The following is a 25,431-nucleotide window of genomic DNA, read 5'->3' on the forward strand; positions in this document are numbered from 1 at the left end:
GGATCAAAGGCTTTGGTCTTGAGCCCTGGCTCCATATGTGCAAAGGCCAAAGCAGAGTTCTGGTTTCAAGCAAGCTGGCAACTTCTTTGCATGCATGGAAGATGCGTACAGGTTATTTTTTTGGAGTTACAGTGCAGCTTAAGTTGTTTGTGTAGAGAAAAGTAAGATTTGCTCTCTGCTGCTTTGGTATGAATTCAGAATTGTATCATCTGCCCTGGATTTATTATGGGCCAGTCTGGTAACCCAGCCTGTTTTTAAAGCGTGCTCACTTCCCATTATATGACCTTATCTTAAATTACTTATTACTTTACTCAACTCTAACCACGCAAACTGAAAAATCTCATATCAGATTGCCCATCTCAAGATGAACTTTATCAGGAAGTTTCAGTCAAAAATGGCCTAGTTATTTCTGCAGAAGTAGCCAGATAAAATAGCTTTTTCTGTTTACACACAAAATTTCAGACTTTTCTGCTTTGAACTACTCTAGTTCTCCTATTCCTTGGAGCAGGATTGGTAATTTGGCAAGAGAGGCCCTTATACCAAGGATTAATTTTCTGTTGTCCCTGCAAAAATCTGATCAGAAGCGGATAAAATGGGAGAAGGAGGGCTACTAAAGTTTATCTGTGCTACACAGAAAATATTACAATTTTGGGGGGAAAAAATCATTCTGATTCTTGACTTTCTTAGCTATTAGGCATTTCAGAAGATCTCAGATTGTCTGAAAATATACATACTGCTTCCACACCAGGTAACAGGCACTGTAAAGAAGTCAATGCAGAGCCTGAAGGCCAGAGGCATGGTTTTGGCTGCACAAACAAGTGCAGCCCTGTACGCTTGCTCACCCAGGAAAGCTCAGCTCACCTGCAAGAAATTCAGCGCCTTGCCAGCCAGCCGGCTGTGGCATCCACATCAAGGCTCGGCTGGGGCAGTTTGGAGAAGGCCTGCTTGCTCCTCCTTTTTCAGCCATCAGACCAGAACCTTGGCCCAGGTGAGCTACCAAGGCTCCATCCATTTCACGTCTCCTGGTTTGGAGCTATAAAAGTGCCCCACCAACAAACACCAACACAAGTATTCCCAAAGCCTGGCCACCAGGCGCTAAATCCCTCTGTCTCTCATGAAAAACGCTTGACCACAATGTATGCATTATCAGACTGGCAGGGGGAGCTTTGAAACACTCCATAACCAGAGCAGGTTTGATCATAGCTGGGTTTGATCATACACCACCACCATTTACAGCATTTAGAGCTGCCCCACAAAAGGAGGGTTACAAACATCTGTACATTCATATAAGAAACGTGTAATCCACCCTAAAGAGAAAATAAGGCAAGGGAAAAAAAGCAGAGGAAGTAGCAAGAAAAATAAAGCATCTTAGCCTACTGTCCCCCTTCTAAGTACCCTAAGCCAAAGTGATCAGCCATATCCATCTAGTTGGAGGTAGATCAGGATAGAAGAGGAGAGCAACTCCATAGACAGGATACTATCAGGACCTCCCCTCCCCCATCATTAGGGAATTCAGTTCTCTGGCTCCAGATCACTGGATTTTCTTCATACCTGGTTTCCAAGTAGACAAAGCACTTTTCACAAAATTTCAGAGTGCTTTGACACAAGGCCTCCTGAAAGGATCACAGTAAAGGATTCTTCAGCCTCATAGAACACATTCCCACCATCCACCGATTGGAAAAGTTAGGGTCCGAGTGGCTACAAGCACATTCTTTACATCCTACCAGGAGAGTGACAAGGTAGAGAAATTCGTTTTTCCTGGGCAGAGGATGAAAGGAAAAAGGCTTCCCCAGAAGCAAACGACAGCACAGGTCTGACTAACAAAGTAGCGTCTGGGTTTTCCAAAACACAGTTCAATGGAAACTAAGACAGCTGCCATCATGATGACATCTTGTGCAGCAACCGACTCGGTAAGAAAGACGACTTCATACTTTTTTTTGGGGGGGGAGGGGGGGGGAGGGCCCCTATCAGATTAGGTTTTCACACAAGTCTCCACAAAGCACACCAGTGGTCACACACACAACAAAACTGCAAAGGGAAGGGAGATGAAACATGTTAGGAGACTGGGGTCAAACAAAACAAAACCCACTCAGAAATGCAAAAGGATAAGAAAACAAGAGCAAAGGGTCTCATCAACACATGTAGAACGCGTCACTGATTTACCTCTTCTGGCGGCAAAACAACTGCTGCCAGAGGGGACCAGGGAGCAGACAACTCCAACTGCAGTACCACCCACTCTGCCAACAGCAGGTGGGTAGCAGCCACTTGCAGTATCTGCCAGATTCAGCAACCAGGGCCACTAAAAGGAGATCCTCCAGGAAAACAGGTGGGGGACAGCACATGGACTCTTCAAGGAAGAGAACTGTCTGTAGGGTCCCCGTCTGGCAAAGGTGGAAAGTGTGAAGTATCCGAGGTAGAGGACTTGAGGTTGAGAGTTGGCAGGGAAAAAGTTGCACAGTTGAAGACACTCAAATGTTGAGTTGGTGAATTAGATCTGCTCCCTTCTGGCTGCAGAGTTTGTAAGCGATTTTCAGATTAAAATTCATAATGATCAGTGATAAAGTATTACCATTACATCAATACAATTTATAATCAGTGATGACATGCTCCATATTCTACATAATCAACCATATTCACTGAGCTCTGATGTTCAGAAGTTTCACAGTTTCAAACAAAGTTGAAAAGAAATACAGTTTTCAGACACAGCTGGTATTACATAATGCTAGGCACTCCAAAAAGTGAACCAGTAGCACAGGTGGACTCTAAACCTTAATTTATCTGCATATACAGGAAGACCTTCATTAAGACTGCATAAACAATCTGAATTCTGGTATTTCTTCTTAGCATTTTACATTATAGCCTTGATAATTAGCAACTTATGCAGATAAACAGATGATCCAAGTCATCTGGTCCAACTAAGCTGTTTTATTGCAGTCACATTAAGCAAGCACTTCAGTAACACAATCATTTCTGTAAGACGTATCAGCAAAACAATGTAGCATAAATATTACGTAGCTTATCACTGCATATGAAGTACTTTGTGATCCAGCTACAATTTTCAATGTATTTGTAGAAATTACTTTAATACAAATAATTATTTTGCTTTAAAATTTAAATTTGTTATGAATGTTTTATAGTGTAATACTCAATACATTTGCATGCGCGTGTGTGTATATATTCTGGAATTACATTGATACAACTCGGTACAGAATCTTACCTGTTTATCTAATTGGATAACATGTGTTACCTTATTTTATGTGTTTTACCTTAATTTTTTATAGTACAATAAATGCAGCATGGAAAATAACACATCTCATTTTAAAATGACGACTCAATATTGACAACTGCATTTTCTGAAACTATGAACAAAATTACTCAAAGCCTTATACAGAAATGCTACAGTTCCTATTCGAAGCACCTTATGCGCAAATGCATCTCATTTCTTTTAAAACAGGTAGGATATATAAAAATTTAAATAATAAAATAAAACCAGAAGTAAAACAATGAACTATGGAAATAATATTATTTTAATCTAAAGCTAGAAAATAAATAGTAGACTATCGCATGAAGACAATCCTACCCATCAAGAACTGCAAGGAAGTAAGCAAACAGACAAGGAATGACAAGATTTTATTAAAGGCCAGAGGAAAAAACAATACTAACAAAAAGATATTTAGAATTTAGTATAGGTATGAAACCTAGAAGCAACAACACTTCCTACAAGTATAGCTTGGATAGGGCACACAACACAGTAGCTGGCATAGTTGAGTCAGGGGAAATAATGCAAAGTCACAAGCGGGAGGTGAGGAGTTATACTGAGGGACAGCAATGTGCATGGGCAAGGTAATGGAAGCAAGATCTGCAAATCCAAGAAAAAGGATTAAGGAAAAAAGACCCAGTGATTGAGAGTACTCCACAGTTTTGTGGACAATGAGGGCAAACATGACACATGGCTCAAAGAAGCAGTTTTGCAGTAGTGATGAAAGTAGCTGTTCTTACCCAAAAAAATACATTTTTCTTGTGACTACTTTAAAAATAGCTCATCTGCATGTGTGTCATTAACTAATGTATCAGTTACTGATTGCCCAGTGATCTAACTACTTATTTAGTTGAAAAGTATTTCTGATTTTCTTCAAAGAGCTCTTATTTTCCTAGATCAAAGCTGTTCTGAAGTATATTTCACAGTCAAGTAAAGCTGTACCATACCTGTGTGTTAAACATGCGGATTACAGTTCATTTCTAGGGCTACCAACTCCCATGAAGTAATGCACGGGGCATTTAAACACTAGTGTTAAACTAGACAAAAATGTTCAACAGGCAAACAAAATTAATTATTTTTTTCCAAGATAAAAAAGTACGCATAAAAAAGTATGCCTTCTGTACGCATATTTATAAGCGATTTGTTTCTACACTTACTAACTTACTCCCTACTTATCTGGCATATAAAAGGCTTGCCTACATTTTGACTTTAAATCCATTTTAGAAGACACTCATCTTCTTACCCTACTTTTTACCTTCCTATTATATGGCTTGACAATCAGTCTCTTTATTTCTTCCAATGAAAAACAGAACCTTAGGTAGGTTCCCCAGAGGATGCAGAACAGTTCCTGAATGATCACACTGCTTTCATGCATATAACTTAATTGCAACATAAGTGTTTGCCATTTTACTTTATCAGTAAAAAGTTATTACAATTATGCATATTAAGATATGAGGATAGATAACAATTTTTTCAAAATTGAGTTTATTCCTTTATTCTTTGACTAATTTATGGTTTTATGTTGCACAGGAAGTTTAACTCCTAATAAGCTACAGTAGGTCAAATAAAATGACATCTTCATAATCAAAACACATTCAGAATTGGATACTTAATTAAATTTCTGTGTTTTTTTTTTTTTAAAAAAAGCATGTTATTTGTGTACAGCTCCATTGTGTCTAGATGCAGGCTGTTACAGGCATCTTGGCAAAGTGACTATAAATTGAGAAGGTTAAGAGAACTGACCTGTCAGCCAATCTTTTTACTTTCATTGCCCCCTACCATAAGATTTTAAAAGTAAAGTAGCTGCAATGCGTAATGGAAACAATCTCATTCATATGTTGTGAATTAAATGAGAGAAACAACTTATGCAAGATTTAATTAATTTATTCAAAATGTCCTCTAGAACAACATGGCAACTGATGGATCAACAGGGAATCGAAGAAATACAATTCTTTAATCTTTACATAGAAATTAGGTTTATTTATAGTCTGTCCTTGATTTTCATAACAAAGGCTCTTGTAATACTTCTTTAGTTATCCCTGTAAAACATGCAAAATCCCAATCCATCCCAAAGAGGACACAAATTTCTCCGCTGCACAATGACAAGTTCAAAAAGCATCAGAAGTCATATTGCCACACTAACAGTAACGTTGATTATCCTACTTTATTTGCTTGATGGGACAAATTAAGCCAAGCAGATTCCCAGACTAACATGCCTTTACTGCATTATACAGTATAGACGTACTCGGACACGCGCAGGCCTTACTTCAGTGAAGCAGCTACAATATGGAGTACCTTCATGACTTAGTAGAATTCTGCCATCATAAATGTAAAAAGTTACAGTACAGCAGGTTTTTTATTTGAATGGGGCCATGGAGGAGAGAATCTATGACTGCATGGATAAGCGTTTCCAAAATTTGGAAAGGAAGGGAAAAAAGAAAAAAGAAAAAAAAAAAGATGCACTGTGGAAATTTTAAGAAAATCTTTTCTGATTGATCCTTGGACCCAGTCTGACAGTAAAATTCGTAAGTTTAGATACTGACCATATGGATGACCAATGACCATATTCTCTACAAAGGCAAAAGCCAGATTCCGCACGCACCCTGTCTCATTCCACACAGGCAGGTGGAACAGCCCCCCCAACACTATTTCTCGCATTCCTCCAGAGACCAAATTCTCCCTACAGCACTACTCCATATACTGCAATATGGTGCTACCTTCTGCCATGACAGAGATCTATTAAAGAGTGAATTAGTTTTGCTGGAAGAATTAGAACTTCGAGTCCCTGAAGGAAATCAAAGACATGAGGGCTCATAAAAATCGTGCTGCCTTCCTTATAATGCCTTCCCTTGTCTTGGGCTATTTTCTTGGGCTTGTTTCATATTCATGACTCTCTTACCTTCTTCAACCTTTAGTAATAAGCAACCCCCAAATCAGTACACCCGTATAGATGAAGCAGAAGAGATAATGACCTACAGAATTTCTTTTTCCAAGAAGCCAAAATTCCTAGTCTCACTCTTCCTGTAGCAAAGGAGATTCTTGCCAGAGAATGTCCTGCCTCAGATCAGGTGGCTTTTTTGAAGTTTCATCTCTTGATTTCCCTCCAGGTGGAATCAAATTTCAACACAGGCTACACTAGACAATAAACCAGGACAAGCTTCCATGATTTGAGTTTAGCAATCTTTCTCCTCCCTACATTTTTCTTGGCTGTGTTTTTACATATAGCCAAGAGGAAAAAAAATCCTACTCATCATCAACAGGGAAGCCAGGAGGGTATATGCCTACCACAGGCAAGCTTGTTTATGGTATACCAGTATCTGTTATCACTAACAACTTGTTCCTCCTTCACCATTTAAAAAAAAAGGGGGGGGGGGGGGGGGGAAAGCAGCAAACAAAATATACTAAAGAGGAAAAGTACGATAAACATCAGAGAAAGCATGCCTCACTATTTCAGATAACCCACTACCATAAGCTCTTTGAAAAATACCTGAAGAAACCTGCCTTCAGGGCAAGCAAATTCACTTTTTCTAAAATGTCATTTTATGGGAATTTGGAAAAAACATACACATTGCCCTCACATAACAGGAAATGATCATATACTAAAATTAATGCAGTATCTTATAGTAGAATGAACAAAAACACCGACATTACTTCCTTTTCAGCAAAAGAATGTTCCCACACAGGAGAAGTATAAAGTACAATAAATTTGACTTTACATAATGACTTGGATATGAAAAGAATTCCAAAAGCACTGAACACTTAAAAATAATGTAGCCATGATGTGCTCAACATTAGTTCATATAAGACACAATCCAAAACCACTAAAATCAATGGGAGATTGTCTATTGACTTTAAGAGACTTTGATTCAGCTCTAAACATCTGAGTCTGTAGAGTTAAAAGCCAACGTAAACCACAATTAAATCCTCTCTCTTCCAACACAGAGCCATCAAATGTTTAAATTTCATTGGGACCAGCAAGCCAAAGTGACCCCAGTTTCACAACAGGGATGTCAGGACTAGGTTAGTCCATCATTAGGAAGTAACAATGGAACACACAATTTCATCCAAAGGTCACCAATTCAAATAAACTGAAGGAAAGCAGAGACTAATTTAAGGGTCCTGGGATTACTATGAAGGGTGATTTTGAGCCAGTTATTTGGGGGGGGGGGGGGCAGAGTAAGAAAGAAAAAAAAAAGAAAAAAAAAAGGCTTATGAGGAACGAAGCATGCATATTCAATTTCACAAAATTTTTGTTACTATTGTCCATTAAGCAGCTATTCTACAAAAAAAATGAAGGGCTGCACTTTCCTGCGTTTTAGTTCAGCTTTTCTTATAGTCATTAAAAAAAAAAAAAAACTATGTATTTAAATATTTCTATTATTTACATTCCAAAATAAAAGAGAACCAAAACCTCTAATCATAAAGCAATACTAACTCCTGGAACTGTACTGAGTACAATTGAAAATTACTTGCTTTTGCTATGAAAGTTTCTTATAAACAACAACCCCTTTGCTATATTTTTTTTCCCTCAAATGCTTATTCAGAAGCTAGAGCTGGCAAAACAGGAACCAGAAAATCTAGTAAATTGTCTCAACACATAAGTAGTACTGAACTGTGAAAGGAAAGCAAATTATTTTATAAAAAGATCCACAGTCTATCAATTATGCAAACCCATATTTACGACAGACTAGCTTCGTAAATAAAAGCTAAATATATTACTGCAACTAGCAGATGGCTGAGTTTGTATGGATGGATTTTGTGTTATGGTAAAAAAATAAAAGGAAAATGTGGATTCTGTAGAAAGCCCCCTTCACCTTTCTAAGCCATAATTAGTATATATTACAACGTTTTACAGCTGTGTTTCTCCCTACACTGGCTTGATCACGGAAGTGCAAACAAGGTGTCAGGGGACCACTGATCTATCATGACACCATACCTCACCAGAACAGGTGCTACTGCTTCTACCAGTAAATGCCTTAATTTGGGGTTTTTCCCCCTCCTTTTTACTCATGCTCTCCCTTATCAACCCACCCACATCAGCTTCCAAGCCTTCCTCTTCTATTTATAGTTAACAATTACCACACTTGGCTTTTGACTTCAGAAATATTCCCCCCCCCTCCAATGTTGTTTGTTGCTTTAGAAAGTCAGCTAAAACTTCAATGGCTAAACTTTTAACGCGGAAACACCACCTCTGCCGCAATAACAGTAATTAACAATAATTAATAACTGATAATAACTAATAATAACAAGATGCCAGCAAACACACGCCACCTTGCAAACACGTCGCGTCTCTCCCCCCCCCCCCCCCCCCGTTTTCCACCTCCCACCTCTCTGACATCGTTTGGACCGTGGGAACTGCCAAACACCGCGGAAACTGAGCCCGGACCGCGCGCGGGGCCGGGGCCGGGGGACGCTGCGCAGCCGCCGCCCGCGCCAGCGCACCGCGGCGGCGGGGCGCAGCTCCCGCCGCGGACGCCTATATATATATATGTATATATATGCATCTGTATAGATATATGTATATGGATATATATACATATAGGCGGCCGCCGGGGAGCGGGACTGCGCCCCGAGGATGCGCAAAGCCCGCACGTCCCCGCGGCCCGCGGTCGCTTACCGCGCGGGCAGCGGCGCCGTCGCTCTCGCCGCGCCGCTGCCGCCGCCGCCGCCTCCCCGCCGCCGCCGTCTGCCTGCGGACGTGACCTGGATTCCCCCCGCCCGCCCGCGCCGCCGCCGCCGCCCGGCTCTGCCCTCCGCCGCCTCCCGCGGGGCCGCGCGCAGCGCAGCGCAGCCCCCGCTCACCTCCGGCCGCGGCGACCCGCCTCGCCTCGGCTCCTCGCGCGCACCGGCAGCCGTTACGTTACGCAACGCGCCCGCGCTGCCTCCGCGGCGGCGAGAGGGTCGCCGGGAGGCGGGGGGAAACCGCCCCCGGCCCCGCCGCAGCCACTTGTAGCTCCGCGCGCCCGAGGGCCGGCGCTGGCGCCCGCGGGCGGCCGGGATCCCCCCGCCGCCGGGCGGCCCCGCGGGCGGCGCTCGGCGCAGGGCGGGCCCGGCGCCGCCGCCGAGTCACCCGCGGCTCCGCGGAGGGCCCGGGCGGCACTCGCGGCTCCGCGCCCGGCGGCGGCGGCGGCGGCATCCTGCCGGGAGGCGGCCGGGGCGCCGGGCCGGGACACCGCGCCGCGGGCCGGGCTTCCCCGCCGGCGGCAGCGCCGCAAGGCTTCAGTGCCGCCGGGGCCAGAGCCGCGCGTCGGTGACTTCGGCCAGCGCGGCCACGGAGCGTCCTCGCTCGGGCAGCGGTGAGGAGGAGGAGGAGCAGGAGGTCCCCCTTAAGCAGAGGCTGAAGGCCGGCGGCTCCTCCGGGCACCGTCGCGCCTGAGCCCAGGCCAGCCACCACGTTGTGCAGACACGGACAGGGTCGAAGGGCTTTTCGAGCGCACCTCGCGTGTCCCGCGGGGCTCTGCCGGCTCGTCGGCCCGCGCACCTTCCCTGGAGGGGCGGCCGCAGCCCCAGGGAAGCCCTCCCTACCCGCCTGCGCAGCCGGGGCCTCCGCGGCCACCTGGGCCACGCACGAACGAGGGGTGACAGGAGGACGAGGGGTGACGGGTCTCTGGCCCATGCGGCGGTGGGGCGCTGGGTCTCGCAGAGTGTCAGTGCCCCACAGAAAACAGGGCACGGAGCTAGCAGTGCGCCCGTTCATGCTCGTAAGGAGCAAGGCTGTTTCGGGAGGCCATGCATTTGCCTACTTTTGGTCACACGCGGAAGGATGCACTGGGAGAAGGATGACAGTGTGCCCCACAGCTGATACCTAATTCATGAGACAGGAAAAGATAGGAAGAAAAAATACCTCCTGTCTCATTAACAGCCATCAACCTGAGTGAGTAAGATGGCGTCTGAAGTAGCAGGCATGAAACCAATAGCTACTTGAAAGAGTAGGATAGGTTTGTTTTTCCTTAAGGAATTACAGGGAATATTAAATCCTTGCAGTTATAAATCATTTAATGCAAATCATTTAATCCAAACAGAATTTTTACAGGCTCATGAGGCTCACTCATTTTGCCAAGAGTGAGTCATGTACAAATAAAATGTAACCAACAAAGAAAAGAACTCTCATACCATGTGTATGTGGGTGATCCTTTGAAAAACTTGTAATTATTTTTGTTAACTCTACTGCAGCCAGGAAGACAGGTTTGTGAAGAAAGAGTGAACACTGATAACTGAACTGTAGCCCATCAACATTAGGTTTTGCCTTCACAAAGTCATATGACAGGTCCCTTGTCAGTCCAGCAACAGTAATGGTGTGACCAATGTCTTACCATCCCCCCAAAATCCATGATTTCAAACAAAATTGTGTACTGACATACTAAGAAAACAAAAGCCTTTTTTAAAAAAATGAAAATAATGTTAAGTGATTAATACTTAGTAAAAGAATGTGGTAGGCAGTTAATCCCCTCACTTAAGGGTTAGTTAAGGACATGAGTTAAAACTTCATTTTTCACTCACCATGTCATAAATATGTGCTGCTGAACACAGAGCACAAAATGAGCTCGTGGAGTCGTGATACGCTCTTTTCAAATGACTAAAATGTAGGGACACAAAGTCATGTGACAGAATATGAATCTTAAAATGTGTTATCATCCTCATCTTATGAAACTGATCCACAACACTGACAGCAACATTAAATATTTGTCAGTACCCAAGAGGTACAACTTTGTAACATTTTAACACTGATTCCCTGCAAAAGACAAAACATTAGGAAGAGATCAAGCATTGTATCACTACTATCCATGTAGTCTGGATTTTATAGTGCACTGCAGGACAGACACTCCTGGTTTCTCACTCGGCCACAGTCTCCCTTCCACCTGCTTGACATGATATTGCATATGACCTGGAAGTCCCTTGTGTGCACTAGAAGAGAAACGGAGAAAGCAACAGAAGGGAACCCAACAGCATTTTGGTTGGACTTAGCACAATCTAGCTGTCCAGATCCAGTGTGTAGTCTGGAGATCAGTGAAGGACACGGCCCCAGATTTAGGCAATCCAGGACCCCTAAGCCATATGTAACACTGTCACTATCAATGGCCCTCCCCAGTGCCTTAAATGCCACTCTGCTTGGGATAGCCATAAAAGTAGACCTGCCCAGGACATCAGCTGCAGCGTGGAGCTCATTCCTTCCCCCTACAGCAGGAAGACAGACAGATCCTCTTGTTCCCTGCAGGGGTTTGAAGGAAACTCCACTTGCTTTATTTCTAGGATGCCCTATGCCTACTGTGCATTCGTATGAATGCTTTTCTTACACAGAGGCTGAGAGAGAAGGGGTCAATCCAATTGCAAGGTATGTAGAAAAGCCTCTGTATCCCTGCAGTGTCTGTACTACCTGACCTGCAGTGAGCTCCAGAGAGGGAGGGAGGGAGCATACAGCTTGTGCAGCCAGGAAATTATTGGGCAAATTTTCCTTCTCCATTAGAACAGAATTTCAGGTTGTTTGCAGGCATAAGCTCACACTGCATCACTTACTCAGGGGTCATGGGGTTTTTTCTGACTCTCTTTACACGAGAGTCAGAAACTTTCAATAAAAAAAAGCAAGTGGAGACTCTGACCTCATTAAGTGGCACTGAGAGCTGAACTGAGTGTGTATGACATAATTCAGCTCTGCGATGAGCTGGAAGAGAATCTGTAAATGTTTCAGGGCATGAGGTTCTTGTCAATGAAATAGTATTTTTTTTTTCTTTCTAATGTCAACAGAAAGAGATAGCTTGGCACCTTGGTGGATTTTGACTTTTTATTCCTCCTTGCTCTAAATTTACTTTTCCTCATAAATAGTTTTTGCCTAGCTTCCAAACCTTTGGGAATGGGCAGGTGGGGAAAAAGTCTAGTTCAGCTGGGCTTTTGGATTGTAAGTCATGCCTTGCATTTACCATCATCTTGCAGATTTCTTTCTTATTGCTTATTTTTATTGTTCTCAACTCTCCCCCATGGATCTCTGAATTGCCTGGCAAATCACACACAAATATGCTTGTGTCTTTCTTAGCAGTATTACACACCTCATCTGCTTTTTCAGGTTTTATTCATTTGTTTATACCTAAGCAGGCAGACAGCACAGACCAATAAAACATGAGCTAAGGAAGCAGCTGAATGACATGATCTCTTAGCACACATCATCTGGTGGACAGAGGAGCCCCTAACCATTTTTTGAAGTAGGGTCTTATGAGCCGTGCAGTTTTTCTTACTCATTTAATTCCTCCAGCTTCTTATTTCCCCAGACGTCTGAAATATTATGTTCTACGGTACATGGGAAAACAGAGATTGAAGATGAAAACAGTTATGATAAAGCAGCACAAAGTGTCATTAATTTAAAATCACTCTGGAGTCTTCTGCTTAAATAAGAACCTCACCTTTTGGCAGACAACAAGAATCCAAAATAGTTAATTTTAAAAACCTTTAAAGGAACGTTGAAATCAGGAAAGCACACATGTCCTTTCTGAATGTTCTGGACTACCAGTAGTGACTCAGTACAGCAGCAAAGCATCCCATATGAAACCATCTTTAAACCATGGATAACCAGTGCTTATACACACATAAAAGCTACCAAGCAGTAAATGGATACAGTAACTTTAGATTAATTTAAATTTCTGTTAATGATAGCTGAGGCCAATCTGCTCTAAATGCCATGAAAGGCTTTGAAACATTTGGGTGTTAACTGAAGGTATTTGGCCAACATCCTGTAGTCTTTGCCCAGGCAAAATACCTTTTTAGTATAAAAGTTTGATACTAAACTACTAATATGTTATATTGTTTACTAACATTCTTTTCATCTTCAACTTCCATTTTACTGTACAGTGTACTACATATTTATTTCAAGAGTTCTGGGGACTGAAAAATAACTTAATGTAATAATATTTTGGTTTTGCACAGAGATCCAATTGCATTTCATCATCAGAATTCAAGGGGAACCACAGCATGTGTGTGAGAACTGAAGAGAAATGAATAAAAATTGAGACAAATGGGAAAAAAAACTCCTAAATAACAAGAAGGAAAGTAAAAGAGAAAGAAACACATCTAGAGGCACAATGTAACCTCCAATGCACAGTTCATATCACCACGTATTTCAGCAAATATCCGTTTTTGATCTTGCATGCAAAACACAGCAGGGGATTTTTTTTCAAGTTATGCAAGGATGCACAGGGCAAGCAGGATATTAGCACTTGGTCCACAGAACCAGATGAACAAGAACAGAAAAATCTGAATGAGAAAAAAAGCAGCAAGATTAAATTATTACCAAAAATCATTTTAAAGTTTGTGTTTCTAAATTACAACTACAAAGTATTTGGGAGAACAGTCTTAGCCCTCCTACAGCAGAAAACTGAAGCAGGCTTCTAGACTAAATAAGAAATTGTGCATATTCTCCTCTTTATTGCAAAACTAGTTTATTAAAAGAGACTATTGGGACTGCTACCAAAGGATGATGTGGAGGTTCAAGAAAGTTCAAAACAGATCAGACAATTTATGGTCAATAGGTCTATCAATGGCTAGTAAACATCATGATGCAATCCAGTGAAATCTCTGTCTCAGGAAATTCCCATAACCTCTGACTGCCAAAAGTTAGGAAATTCTACACTTGTCATATTTCTTTTAGTCTTTCTGTAAGCATCTTCTACTGGTCAGTCAGTAAAAGGCAATTGGGCTATATGGGCTACTGGTGTAAACAAAAATCGTGGTTCATGTATCTTACATTCTAAAAAGACAAAGTCGTTGTTATATTATGATGTCACCTGTGATTAAACTTTTTATGATCTCAGCCTTCAAAATCTCATTAAAATGATTTCACATATTCTGGATTTCACAGAAATACACAGCAGAGGCAACTCCATGTAAGGTAACAAATCAGTATTAATGACAAATGTAGGTGACAAATGAAAGATTCATTAACTCAGATCTATACCTTTCCCTTCATACTGAATGGAATAGACAAAGGGCAAGATGTGGGACATCAGAGAGGACAGCCTGCCAGGCATGAAGAAATAGGATTAAACTGACCTGCAGAAAAATTTCTGGGTTTGAAATAGGTTTGACAGCACCAAAGGCTTTGGACACAGTCCCCTTTTAATGGTGGATAAAAGACATCTCTTTTGAGAAGAATCAAAGCAAGAGTGACCGCAGCTCTGTAAGAAGGTAGAGTGGGAAGACAAATGCTGTCTTATGGACTGGCTAGAAGTCCTACTGAAACCAGATCCCTTGTCCCAAACCACTGTGGTTTCAGCTAAAAGATTAGGGCTTGGAAAGGCTCCTGCAATTGTAATAATTGTAACTGGGTTACTTTGAGGGAAAGCTAAAACCCACTGGGGAAAGATTTGATTTTAGAGACCTGATAGCAACAAGAGTTTTGCAAGTTCCCTCTTTCCTAATCTACGACCATATGGAGCTCAGCTACCAGGTGGGTGGTGTATTAACTGAGGGAATGTGCAGCTTGTCATATTCAAAATCAACTTGTTCTTCATAATTGAGCATTAGTATGGAAAACATGGCAAGAAATATGGAGATTCTGGGAAACAGCCTCCATTTCTAAGTAAAAATAATAAAAACTATGAATCTAGATTCCACTTTTCTACTAAACTCAGAACAGAACTTAGAAGCCTGATTTCTTTTCTCTGGAGAAGATTATGACATTTATTCATTTTAGCAAGTAAAATCATATAAAATATTAACCTATCATCTTTTTATTTCATTCTCCACCTTTTGCTTTACCAATATTTTGCTAAGCTTTATTTTAGCAGGCCTAAAACAAGGAATGAATGATGTCACTTTACTTTTATCCTCTTGAATCCATTTGGATTTCTGGACTCATACAGAGTTTTACTGAAGCATTTTAGTTCCTAAGTTCTCTTCAAAGATACGGAAGACAAATGGTGCTAGCATAGATGCTATAATGGTACAATACTATAATTCTATTATTTTAGAATGGCTGTTGTCATTTTTTACAAGTATATTTAAGTAATGCAAGCGCATAAATACCTGCTTAGTGTACCGTGTAGCATTGGTAGAGTTCCAACAGTCATATTTCAGTAAATGCCAATTTAAACAAGATCTGCCTAACTTACAAGAGGAAAGAGTCTCCGTGATTATGGGTTTCATGTTGTGATACTTATGCTAATAGTGTCTTAAAGAGGAAGCAGTTCCTTCCTCTGGAACAGCCAATCCACTAGGAATCCTAGAAAATGCTCTGCAGCTCAGCTTTACAAAGCTCTGTACAACCTGCCAAGGAGGAACCCTGCTTTAATCAAAACTCTGGCTTTTCAAGTGACCTTACTTGCTGAAGCAGTGTAGCACTCTTACCAAATGTACATAAATCACTGCAGAGGGAAATACTTTAATAAAAGTTCTTGTTTTACTTCTAAAGAGTAAGTACAAGTCATAGCACAGCATATAGCATGCTCATACATTGGTAAAAAATACTATCTGAAAAGAGGCATCAGGGAGGCATAAAGAAAGACAGATGTAATCACTTCCACTCAGAATTCACTATGCAGAAAAGACTGTAAATGTAATTTGAGGCCGTATTTTTTTGTATTTACTTGGTCAGCCATAGTCCAATAACATAAAAATCAAAAAGCTAATTGTGACCTGAATGCACTGACAAGTATTATGTAAACAACTACAGATCCTACCTGGTGCTCTCAGACCCATGGCTATGTACTCCTGGAACAAATCAGAAACTGGAACTACTGTAATAGCTGAATATCTCGTTTCTTTAGGATACGTTTGAATGAGCTAAACATGAACAAACAAGCAATGGATGAGACAGATAAGTATCTAATTCCAACATGAAGGAACCTCCTGCTTATTAGCTTATCCACTAGAGTCAGTCCTCTTCCTTTTAGAGAAAGCTATCCACCAAATCTACACTCAGTACTAGGGCAATAAACAAATTAGAAATGTACAGAAACAGGCTGAACAACCCACCCTCAGTTTTTTATAATTGTCTTTAATAAAATAAGAACTCAGGGAGGAGGTGAGGATGACTAGGAACTGAGGATGGGATACACTGTCTGATTTTCTTCCATCCACACATATCGCTTCATTTTTTTTTCAATTTCCTAGGTCTTCAGGCATATCAAGAACAGTTACTTGTTCTTTCTAAAGACTAACTTTTTAGAGAGCTGGCACTTAACGCTGTCTGCAAAAAGGAAATAAAACTGAAAAAATCTTACCTGCTAGAACTACTTTTTAATGGTCTAATGACCTTCTAAAACAAACAAATTGAATTTTGCCAAAAATGTCATTGCAAAACAAAGTGCTTCTCAACTTCTCAACTATCGAATTACTACTACAGTGTAACAGTCATCTGAAGGAAGAAGCTTCTTTTGAAAAAAAATGTATATTTATTCTTAATTACAGTGCCATATTTCATCATTCAACATTGAAACTGCCCACCAATAAAATAGCACTCATTGATTTTATAACATTTCCAGTTCAAAATGTTATTTTCAGAACTCTAATTGATCCTCCAAATGAGCTTTATTAATCATTGACGGAAAACTGGCAAAACCCTACTTTGTACTTTGGCAGCCTTTCAAAATGTCCAATTAGGTCAAATCAGGAAAGCTCTAGAAACTAATTACAGCAGCACTTCCAAGCCAAAAAACTCATTGTAATCTGAAACAACTGCAACATTATAGGAAAGGAAAAAAAAATCCTTCAATCACGATTCAGTTATGCACCTGAAATACCACCTCCACAGCAAACATGCCAAATAGTTAGCCGCTCCTCGAACCACATCAGTTAAACACATTTGCTCACAGATTTTCCTTATCAGTTTCATAATGTCACAGAGTAATTCACCAAACGAAGCAGTGCCAGCCAATTTCTTTATCTGTCAAGTGAACACTGACTCCACTTCAACATTTTTCTATACTTCTCATCTTTAGTGCTTTAAATTCACAGGTATGCAGAGTCTACACCTTTTTATGAATTTCAGGAGCTCTGTACTCCCCCTGCATGTTTGTACATTAACAAGTGTGTTGACAGTATGATAAAAATAATCTTGGCATCAGCAACAATAGCCATCTTTATCTAACTACTCAAGAATTTGATCTTTGCTGCTGCAATAGTACAGCCACTAGAGCTATAGGTGCTGGTGGGCTGTTTGAGGTGTGTGTTGCTGCCAATCTTAATCCCACGACCCACAGTTAAGAATTAATTAGGACTTGAAGATGCCAGAGGGAGGCGAAACAAACAAAAATAGCATTTTAATTAACGGTAAACAATAATTAAAATTCTGCATTATGTTCAGCATCTGCACATTTCTAGACTCACTGCAGTGACTCTGAATCTAATGAGATCATCCAACTAAATCCCAGAGGATGGGACAGATCTCAGATTCTGAGTACCTCTCCCATCATATCTAAAACAGTAAATAATTCATTCATTCTTAATGTGAAGATGAATAATTAAAAATTTAAAACAATTAACACTGTAAAGGGAGCAATGTGCCTAGACCCTGGCCAGATTAAAGGAGAACAACATGTGCAGCCATGAGATGAGAACAATTTTGAGTTTTCCATTCCAGATATTCCCCTAGCTTTGCAATTTCAGATCACAATGCTCCCTACTTTGCTAGACACAAGATGACACTACGTTCAGTAGTACTTATTTACAGTTCCCTTTTATTATGCTAACCTGCCATTATACTAGCATGATTAAGAAGGTCGTATAATGCACCAAATATAATGCACCAAATAATCACCAAAGTCATAAATGTTGCTTCTAACATTTTCTACTACAGTCCCCTTTTAATTACAACATTGATCCTTTCTTCTTCTAAGTTTCTTCCTATCTGCTTTAATTACTCTGTTTCCTATGCCATTCAGTCTTTGGCTGGCCAGTTTCCCTACAAATAGGATCTGATCACATCATCTCAACACAAGGCATTCCACTCTCTGAAGTCATGCTTGGGACAGTCGCCTGTCATCCAGAATTCAAACTTCTTAACAAAATTCTCCTTACCTTTATCAGGATAGTTTAACTTCCTGAAGTACAGCTTTACCATGAGCTTGATCAAAGATCATCAACAGGATCTAGCCATACATAAGCAAGTCAAGGGTCTCCCTTGTGCCCATCTCTAGAAACCTAAAGGAAAACATTGGTGAAGTAACCATGTAACGTACGTATTCTGTCATTTTCCAAAAACAGACTAAATGTTTTAACATTTACTAACTACATCTAGAACTTTAATTCACAAAATGAAGGTAACTGAATTCATAATCCTGTTTCTATAATACACTCAGACTTTAAAGCCCTCAATAGAACATTAAAATCATAGCCACTACTTGGCAGACAGTTGTAATATTTTAGCTAATATGTTGACAGCTGTTTGTGGATCTTTCTATTCCTCCCACTAGTTCTTTACTAATCCATTAATATAAACATCACTAAATGTTTGGAAGATTCTGTATATCTATAGTCCTCCCTCAACCTGATTCTTGTAGGTTCTTCATGCTCACACTTCACGTGTCTTCTGCCTTATATTTTGCTAAACTGCTAGGTACAGAAGAATAACTGATTATGAATGATACGTATGATGGTTTTCACTTAGAATGAGTTTTACTGCCCTTGCACATTTTTTTGAAAAGCCATTTGAAGAATTGTAACAGAAATATTAAGAACGTCACAAAACAATAAAAAACAAACTGTTATATATACAGGAAGCCAATGTCAGAACTCAATGTAAGGCACACCTTTTGTTGTGCCTGGCTGTCATTATGACTGATTGCAAATATTGCTGAATTGCTTTGTTGACCCAAAAGTTCAGGAAGTTGCCTCCATAGTTTGTTATTCTCTTTTTATTTTTGTCATGCCTTTTCTTCTCCAGCCATCTCTTTTATAACTGCATCACTTTTGAGTTTCTGTAAAAGGTTTCCTCTTTAAATCTGACACAGTCTTTCTCCAGTTCCCTAATAAATCCTGATACTATTTCCCAAACTTTTCTCCACCAACTAAAAATATCTTCTCATTTACTGTGTTCAAGTTTTATGTCAACTACTCAATATAAATCTATATTGGAAGTTGTATATTTTTATTCTGTGTCCCTTGAGTCTTTAAACTTTTGCAGCCCAACATGCTGTTCCACTTTGATTTTTTAACTGAAAGTAAGTCTTACACCTTTTGGAAATCTTCCTGCTGTAGACTCCTATGGACTTTTAAAAATGATACCCAGTATCTTGCTAGTGAAGCTAGAACAGTGGAGTCTAGAAGTGGCTTCCTGCCATCCTTCCCAACTCGTTTGTTCCCTTAGTCCCCTGCAGTGTTTTTGTCAGGTATGCTTTCTTCCTGGGGGAAATAAAAACTCTTTGACACGTAAGAGAGAGATCTGATTTAAAAACTCCTGCGTTTCAGCGTCCTCCTGTATGTCCTGCAGCGCTCTCTTTTTACCAAGCCTCTTCCTGCTTTTCACTTTCTGGCACCTCCTTGCTACAGCACATCGCGCCCTCCGGCAGAGCCGTCGGAGCGGGCGGCACCCGCGCCGCAGCGCGCACGGCAGCGCGGCACGCGGGGCAGCGCCGCGCTCCCCGCCCGAGCTGCGCAGCGCCAGCCGCAACCCGCCCCAGCGCCGGCGCGAGGCCTCCGCGGCGGCACCCGCTGGGCGCTGCCCGCGGCCCTCACGGAGCAGCGCCGGCCGCGCGCCCCCGCGCCGCGCCCCGCGCAGGCCGCGCCGCGCCGCGCCGCGGACGGGGCCCCCGCTCCGCAGCCCGCATAAGGAGCAGACGCAGCGGCGGGGCGGCCCGGGCAAAGCCGCGGGGCCGGGCACGGCCGCAGGGGGCCGGCGGGCAGCGCCGAGCGCAGCGGCCGCTCCGCGCCGCGCTCCGGCCGGGCCCTGGGCTGCGGGGCACCGCCGCGCCCGGGCGCGCAGCCCCGCCCGCCTGCGGCGGCCGCCGCAGGTCCCGCGGGGGCCGGGAGCTCTCACCTGCCACGGGCGGGCGCCGCGCGGGAGGCGCCGGGGCGGCGGCGGCGCTTCCTGCGGCGGGAGGCGGGCGCTGTCCCCGGCTGACCCGCGCGGGGGGGGCGCGGGGCCCCGCGGCGGCTCCCGCCCGGCCGCCGGCCCGGCCCGGCGCGGCGCGGCCCGGCGCGCCCGCCCCCAGCGGCGGCGGCGGCGGCGCGGGGCCGCGGGCTCGGCCGCGCTGCTCGGCTCGGCACCACCGGCTCCCTGCACGGGCGATGACACGACCCGCTCCGGGGGGTGAGGGGGGAGAGGGGCGCCGCTCTGCGTTGGTCCCTCTGGGAACCTCTCCCGGCTTCAAAAATGACACCGAAGCAGTTGTTTCGAGGGCGCTCCGCAGCATGCCTGCGCAGCTGGGCGCTGCTCTGCAAAACCCTGCGGGCAGCACGCACGGGTCGCCCCAGAATATCTGGCTGCATGCGAGTGCGCTCTACTTGGCGGCATTTTTGAAAGCAACTGACAGACAATCCTCCGCATCTTCCAGGCTGCCAAGAGCTGTTGGGCTTCTTCGTTTCTTATTTTTTTCTTTTTTTTTTCCTCGCTATCTTCACCGGCAGCCAGGTGCAGACGCTGATCTGCAGAGCAGCCAGGATTATGCATGTTTGCCTTCCAGGTTTTAATTGGCTCTGGAAAGGACAGCTACTTCTTGCCATTTTCAGCTGCTTTGCCAATATTTTTACATGTAGCAGGGAATAAAAGGAAAAGGGGGGGGGGGGAAGGACAAAACATAGTTTAGCTCTCGCAGTGGTGACTGCATTAGAAATGCATAAATAAGCACCTACATGACTCTTACTAGGGGATGCAATTAATTTGCCTAGACAGTCTAATAATTTCCCAGCTGAGACACAAGTGCAGTTCAAAGACAGTGAAAGGATTAAAATACCATTCCAGTTAGCATTTAAACTTCTTAAACACTAGTACAAGCTGGGGGCTGACCTGGAGAGCAGCTCTGCAGAGAAGGACCTGGGAGTGCTGGTGGGTGACAAATTGACCATGAGCCAGCAATGTGATCTTGTGGCCAAGAAGGCCAATGGTCTGCTTGGACGTACTAGGAAGAGTGTTGGCAACAGGTCGAGGGAGGTGATCCTGCCCCTCTACTCAGCCCTGCTGAGGTCTCATCTTGAGTACTGCATCCAGTTCTGGGCTCCCCACTACAAGAGAGACATGGAGCTACTGGAGAGAGTCCAGCGTAGGGCTGCGAAGATGATCAGAGGACTGGAGCACCTGCCCTATGAGGAATGGCTGTGAGAGCTGGGCCTCTTCAGCCTGGGGAAGAGAAGACTGAGGGGGGATCTTATCAATGTGTGTAAGTACGGGAAGGGAGGATGTCAGGGGGACGGGGACAAACTCTTTTCAGTTGTCCCATGTGACAGGACAAGAGGCAATGGGCAGAAACTGAAGCACAGGAAGTTCCACTTGACCGTGAGGGTGAATTTCTTCCCTGTGAGAGTGACGGAGCCCTGGCACAGGTTGCCCAGAGAGGTTGTGGAGTCTCCTTCTCTGGAGATATTCAAGGGCTGCCTGGATGCAACCCTGTCTAACATGCTCTAGGTGACCCTGCTGAGCAGGGAGGTTGGACTAGATGATCTCCAGAGGTCCCTTCCAACCATACTGATTCTATGATTCTATGATTTTATAATATGATTCTGGTCTGAAATTATGGTATCGTATCTGCACGCATTTGCTGAATCTTAGTGCTTTCTGCATCATGGGCTCAATTTACAAGTAGAAGATGCCACTTAATTCCAGTCCTGAGATTAGAAAACCAGATGAGATCTGTTCAACTATTAGAATAATCATGTAAGTATAGTGCACTGAAATAGATTTAAAGTTTATTAAAACATCTGAAAACCTAATAATTAAATCATCCATGGCTTCCGTCATGCTTGTAAACTGCCTTCCTTGAAAGATTATCTTAAATACTTTGTTTTAGAATCTTGAAAAAGCAATACAAAATCATGAATACTTCTGCTTAATTGCAGTAAAATAATTAAATCTTACATTTGACTGATCTTTTTAGAGATACATTGTATCCTTTGGCAAAACCAGTGCAATTTGTTGGTGTTCAGTTCTTACATCAAAGGTTTGAGAATTTAAGGATTTTTCCTTTTGAATTTAAAATTAATTTGAAAACTCCTCATGTACACAGTTCAACAACTTCAAGTCATCGTTACCATTTACACAAAAGGTATAAAACATCTTCACAATCCAGCTAAAACATTATTTTTAAATTAAAATTAATTAAATTACATAACAAATGACAACAAAACTCAGTGGACATGAATTGGCCTGAACAGAAAACAGTGCAGGCAGGCACACATTTTCTCTATTAAAATCGTCGAATAATTTGTCCCTGACTCCTGGCAGTACATTGCAGAGTCTCTCTCCAAAACATGCCTCGTGGATCTATCAAATTAAGAACTCACAGTAGACTGCCCTTGCCCTAGAAAAAAAGTACATATTTAAAACAACCAGCAGTAAAGAACACAATTAGACACATTCATTTCTATACCAATTTACATTTTTTTCAGTTTGTGAAAGTATATAAGGTATAAATGAACAACCTTTGTCCCTTAAGCCATCATTTCTTACAGCCATCACGGCCAGTTGCTCTACAGAGAAGAAGGTAGACTAGGGCTAGAAGAGGCCAGCGAAAGAGCTGATGAGGCTGCACTGATACATGACAAGTAATGAGGGTAGTGATGAGGTAAAAGTTAAGAAATCAGTGATAAAGGAGTGAGGTGGAGTAAGGACATAAACTTCATCTTAATATAGCAGGGCAAGAGAAGCTCAAATAGGGGTGGTATAGCCAGCAGCACAAGCAAGGATGGTGACCATCAGGGAAGAAGAGAATAAATTGTCTTTAAAGCCTTTTTTGAGAGGCATTTTAAGAGTTTTTTTATGGACTTTTTGTAATTCCAGCTAGCAGCAAGTGCATCTCTGATCTAGGCAGGATGTTAATACTGGAACAGTTTATCTTTTCTGTACTAAGGCACTCCATGTGGAGATGCAAATGACTGGAACTGGGAAATATTTTGCAGTAGATAAGGCCTAACATAAAGAAAAACAGTGGAGAAAGGTCTGAAGCTTTGCTTCTCATGCTTCTTTACAGACTATCTTAACATTTTCTGTAATATCACAGATGATGGTCTATTGAAAGTATAGAAGAAAGACAGACTAGAATCGCGTTTTTGCATTCTTTTCCAAAAAAGCATATTCTCTCCCTCAGACTTTGCCCTTAAAAAACTCAAGTGGAGTCATTATGTCAATCTGCTCTAAAACTTCCAGGCATACAATGCAATCACATGAAGCAGTTAATGCGCACAGCCATTATTTATATGAACACAGCACTTCCACTCTTTCATACCTATAGCACCCTACTGTACCTGTTTTGCTCTATGTTGTACAAACTCAAAGGAGCTCCCAAACAACCTCAGTTTTCATGATTTTAATTCCATCAAAGTTTACCAAAAATACTAATAATTGGCTTCTGAACTCATAATAGTTACTCAGTTTCAAAGCAGATTTACAAGACTAAGTATAGCAGACTTCACCTTGTAAATAGAAGTCACAAAAGAGGTAAAGTGTCCAAGGCCGAACGGGAGCTGTCCTTGGTCGCGGCCATGAGATGGAGGCTTCGGGCCTTGTGCAAGGCACAAATGAGGTGTCCGCGCAAAATGCACAAAAATGCAAAGGGCACAAAATGCTCAGCACCTCAGGCAGCGGGCTCCACAGCCTTCACATGGGGAAGCTAGAAGAGCGTTAACCTTCCTAGCCTGCAAGAGAGAACATCCTTCTAGGTGATCCCTTTTGCATGTTGTGCTACCACAGTAGATTGATTGTTTTGATGACATGTATCCCAGACAAGGCCGTGTTCGTCTTTTTTTGGTTGATATCTGACATAAAATAATGTTAAATTTTTGAAAATTCGTAATTCATTTAAAAAACTACTATTTTTCAAAGTTTAAGTTTTTCTAAGTGTCTTATTGGGCTTCTTGGATGGCTGTCTAAACTTTTGGTAGATTTCCAGCTTTCACATCCATCTGTTAAGTTGAAAATAACATGAATTGAAAATTCAGTTTGTTCTTTAAGTTTTAGATTGTCAAAGACTGAATCTTATTTAAGCTGATAAATGCAGTTGTTGCCTTGCCAATTTGTGACATTATTTCCTCCTAGATATCCCCACTGACTTGCATATTACTGCCAAGGTATTCAGATTGACTCATCTCTTACACTCTTTGCCTTCTAAAGCAACACTTGAATTCTAGGTTTCTTGTCAGAACTATTTTTTTGTATGTGATTGTTAACCCTGCATTTACTATCATGTCAACAGTCTTTTAGTTCACCTTTATAAATAGTCTTACACATTGACTGAGCGGACACTGAAGATTTAAGTCACTAGCAAAATAAAATTTCGGCATACTGCTTTGGAAGCATATAATTAATATCTAACACTTTTGCTATATAAACTTCTCTGATAGTGAATCATTAGGAAAGGCAAAGAGTTTAATTGTTTATATTGTTCGTTTTTGTTGAAGGACATTTATATTCAAGAAGTTTGGCATCTCTGTAAAGAATGCCACCTGCTCTACATTAATGCTCAAGCAGAATATTTCATTTAAGTCTTCGTCTCATTTCATTCATGCTTTACTTGTGCATGTTGTACCTGGATATAAAACTGTGTTGATATTGATTATTTTCCTTGACATACCACATTGCTTCAAGATATACTAAAACAAATCAGGATAGAGACTCTCAAATGTTTCTCTGAAATGGATGAGGCTTATGTCAGTTGTTTTTTTGCTTTTCAGTCTCCCTCTGATGATCATTTTAGGTTATGCTGTACACATCCTTAGAAGTTTCAGTAGCAACAGATAAATAGAAAAATGACACATAACTGAAACTGAACGAGAGTAATGCCTCTTGTACACATGGAAACAATGAAGCAAAGCTTATATGGAGAAAGATGGATTTTAGCTTGATAGGTCATTCATTGACCAGTCACTGCCACAGCTGCAGCACAATGTACGGAAGTATATTTAAACTGGGTAGCTGGAAAATGGCATTTTTTTACAGGTGGTGAAAATAATATGAAAAAAAATGTGAGAAATGTGACTAATCAAATCTTAAAACCTGTAACACAGAATGGACTGATCCTGACTTTTGATCAAAGTTACAGTCA

Source organism: Rhea pennata, chromosome 2 (assembly GCF_028389875.1).
Source record: "Rhea pennata isolate bPtePen1 chromosome 2, bPtePen1.pri, whole genome shotgun sequence".
Taxonomy (NCBI): Eukaryota; Metazoa; Chordata; class Aves; order Rheiformes; family Rheidae; genus Rhea; species Rhea pennata.